Here is a 4,240-nt window from a genome sequence, read left to right as displayed (position 1 = left end):
CAGGCAAAGCACTTCCCCCAAGGGGGGTAAACCCTCCACAATAAGCCACAGGTATCACTGCATAAACTATGTGAGTAAGGAGGGAATTTCCTTCCCCAACACCCAACGCAAATGCATTCCAGATTAACCTGGGCCGAAAAGGACAACACAAAAGCTAAGATACTGAACTTAACATGTAGGGAATGACTATCAACAGGTGTTTGCTAAAAACGAATTTAATAAATTCATAGCCTCCCACTTCATCAGAATTGGACTGCATTCTTTAAAAAGTTAAGACAGTTGCTTTCCTCTGATGCACAAATGAGTGCAAATGGGCTGTCCCCCATAAGAAATTCTTTTTTCCCCACAAATAAAATAAAGAATTACAAATGAACTATCCATGGAAAAAGATACAATGAAACATCAGGAAACAATTGGCAGTGTTAGTCAGAAGAACAAGCTTCCAAAATACTTTTTTTTTTTTTTAAATATCAGGAAGAGCATGTAGGTGTAGAAATGTGAAGATACAAGGATGTTAAATTATGAACATAAACTCTGAACTTACTGCACCAACCTTATTTCTACCCTCCTATTCAGTAGGTGAAATCTCACACATGCCAATTTCCTTTGTCAATTTTACAAGATTTCTTTATAAGTAAAAGTTACTAGAAGTTCACAGTACTTGCCTCTGACAAATGTTCAGATCGTACTACCAGTGTGAAGTATTTCCCATAACTAAAACCACAACTCCACTGAGTTCTATGGCAACAACAGAACGTTGCTCTTGCTTAAAATACACTTGAGCACTTCAACAGAGCAGCATAACTATGCATGCAGGATCACAACAATTAGTCACTTTCAACTTGTCACAACACATGCAGAAAGGCATAATTCATGTTTCATAAACTTGCAGTTTGGTATTTTGATGTTTTCTATGGAGAACATAGCATGGATTTCAAAATGTGGAAAGCATGGAGATATTTTGGGTATTTTAAATAGAAAAACATACATGAATCAATTTACTTTACCACTTCATAGGTCAAAAGGTATTAGGTTTCTTCCCTCAAGACACAAGAATGGCATGTGCACAGAAAGGCACGTCTGATTCTACTAACAAATGATAAAGAACTGTACCCTTATGAATGAAGGCGACAGAAACACAGTGAAGAGCTGGCACTTTTATGGCTCTCAAAGATGGAGAGTTTGTGAACTTAAGAGGACAGTAACTGGAAATAAAAGGACAAGCAAGAGGCTAGGCCTCAATAAAAACTTGCTTGTCAGAGAAACAAAAAGAAAACTTGATAATTGCCTCTCTGGAGAGTGCTGCTTTACCATTTCAAGCTAAGGAATCTTCATTTGAAAAAGTGATTGTTCACCAGCAAGCTTAAAATACCCAGGTTGCTAAATCAGGCAGCTAACCCAGAGTCAAGAACACCAGAGTTCAGGCCTTGTTAAAGAAAAAGGGGAAAAGAAAAAAAAAAAAAAAAAAGAAAAAAGTTAGGCCCAGGGCCAACTGTTAAAAAGCCACACTCGGAGAAGTAGTATAAAAGCCAGAGTTGTAATGCATACATAAAATCATTATTAATGGAATAGCCTTAATAAAATACTGACTAGAGTAGCCATGCAGAATCTACTCCAACCTTAATAAAGCCCAACAGCCATTCTGGACCCAGAATTGACCCCTGGGGTACACCACTAGTTACTGGCCTCCAACTAGATTTTGTACTGCTGATAACCACTTTCTGAGCCTCGCTGTTCAGCCAGTTTTCAATCCACCTCACTGTCTGCTTATCCAGCCCATACATCAACAGCTTGTCTATGAGGATCTTACAGGACAGACCGTCAAAGCCCTTCCTGAAGTTCAGGTAGACAATATCCACTGCTCTCCCCTCGTCTACAAGTCCAGTCATTTCACTGTAGAAGTTTATCAAGTTGGTCAAGCATGACTTCCCCTTGACAAATCCATGCTGACTACTCCTGATAATTTTCTTGTCCTTTATGTGCCTAGAAATGGTTTCCAGGATTACCTGCTCCACCACCTTCCAAGGTATTGAGGTGAGGCTGACTGGCCTGTAGTTCCCTGGGTTGTACTTCTTGCCCTTCCTGAAGACAGCAGTGACATTTGTTTTCCTCCAGTCTTCAAGTGCTTCTCCCAGTAGCCACGACTGATCAAAGATTATCCAGAGTGGCCTTGCAATGACATCAGCCAGATCCATCAGCACGCATGGGTGCATCCCATCACATCCCATGGACCAATGTATGTCCAGTTTGCTTAAGTATTCCCTGACATCTTAAGTAATCCTCTTCCACCAAGGGTACATCTTCATTACTCCAGCCTTTTGCCCTGGTCACTGAGACCTGAGATTCCTGAATCTGAGTCTTGCTAGCAAAGACTGAGGCAAGGAAGCTAGAAGCTTAGCCTTCTCCATGTCCCATGTAACCAAGTCCCCCATCTCATTGAGCAATGGGCCCACATTTTCCCTTGTCTTCCTTTTGTTACTTATATACCTATAGAAGCCCTTCTTGTCATCTTTGATATCGCTAAATCATGGCTGATACATTGGTTGAGAGGGTGAAAAAAAGACCACCCAGTCAGACAGTAAAACATGTGAAAACAATAATTCAAATCAGAAATTCAGTACTTCATAAGTCTTACCATAAACAATAATCTCAAAGACACTGGACATGTGGTTCTTCCTTCTTCTATACTTTGTAACTCAGGGTGACTAACCCTCAAATATGTGTGGGAAAACATCTGTGGTGCGACTAAACTCTTCTCGTAGCTCTCAAATCTGACTCTAGCTAGATCTGACCGTCAAAGGTACCAAGAAACTTTCATAGGAACATGAAGTGCAACTCTTCTTGTGAACAGATTCTTAGTGAAGCATAACCAAACCTAGTTTAGAAAATTGCAGCTGACTAGACAGGCACAGCACTTCAGGCCACAAGGTTAAACACATCACGGTACCCATTTTAAAATCGGGGGCGGGGGGGGGAAATCAAACAGAAAAAGACATAGTTATCCAAATATGACATCCACCAGAATTCCAAAATCAATGAAAAATGAGAAAGGTCTCCATTTATATGTAGAGACACTCATATCTAGAGAGACACTGCAAACACACTTCTAAATATATCCACAATCATAATGAGGCACACAAATACTGCCATGGTCTGCATTCCCCAACATCATCCTGATAACTGGCCCTGTGCTCTGCAACTTGTCTGCCAACTCAAGTTCTGTAGCCTGCCACATTTTTGGGAACACATACCAAACCCTACTTTCTTGGTCCTAGATTCCTAGCACTGTTCAGAACAGGCTACCTGTAGGAACCGATGAGAAATGCAGTGCTGTACGACTCTTCCACGAACAAGGGGGTTCAGTTCTGACCCTTGACCCTGTTGGCACGAGCACGAAGCCCAAAACAATAAGCAAGGTTCCACCATGGACAAGACTTCTTCCAAAGCAAACTAGGAAGATCAGAACCTCATCCAGAAATACACATGCATTGGATTCCGATAGGATAGCATTGGGTATACCGTTGGACTTGATCTTTGAGGTCTCTTCCAACCATAATGATTCTATGAAGCGCAAGCACAGCAAGCAACATACACACAAGCTGGTTCCCCATGTAAGGGCTGCAGGGTGAACCTACCCATTTGCCTAGCAGCCTGATTGAAGCCACTAGCATTGCCAAGCTCAGAGATATCCACAAATTCTAGACTAAAGGCCATTCTTTTTCATTTAAGCAAAATTGCCAGGCAGACAAAGACAGTATCAGGAAAATTGAGCACTGGTAGCCCAGATCTAGGTATTAGTGAAGGAAAGTAACCTTATAAACAAAATTTGACATGTAATTGGAGTTGATAAAAACCCATTATTTTCCAAACACTTATTTTTCCCTGATAAGTTTTTAGATAAAAATTGTCATTATAATAACTATGCTAAGTAATCACATGAATCTAGGCTTTATCAAAAAAAAAGTTACGTTTCGCAGTGTAAGTAACCAGTGAGAACACACTGCCTAAATTTTATTTTTCATGTGTTTGTATTTAAAGCCATTCACGCTGTATGGAACACCTACAGGTCAGCTCCAGAGAGATACTTTCATTTGATGCATGTAAAGTTAATTTTTAATTTACACAAACTAACTTTCTGACTCTACCTGTTTCACACTGCCCAGCAAGGACAGGTTTCCTACCATGCATGATTTTCCAGAAGCCCCTGCAACCTCCTGAAGCTCACACACAAATTCTACAG

This window comes from Cariama cristata, unplaced genomic scaffold (genome assembly GCF_000690535.1).
Source record: "Cariama cristata isolate BGI_N322 unplaced genomic scaffold, ASM69053v1 scaffold10677, whole genome shotgun sequence".
In the NCBI taxonomy this organism is placed as follows: Eukaryota; Metazoa; Chordata; class Aves; order Cariamiformes; family Cariamidae; genus Cariama; species Cariama cristata.
This window is presented reverse-complemented; position numbering follows the sequence as displayed.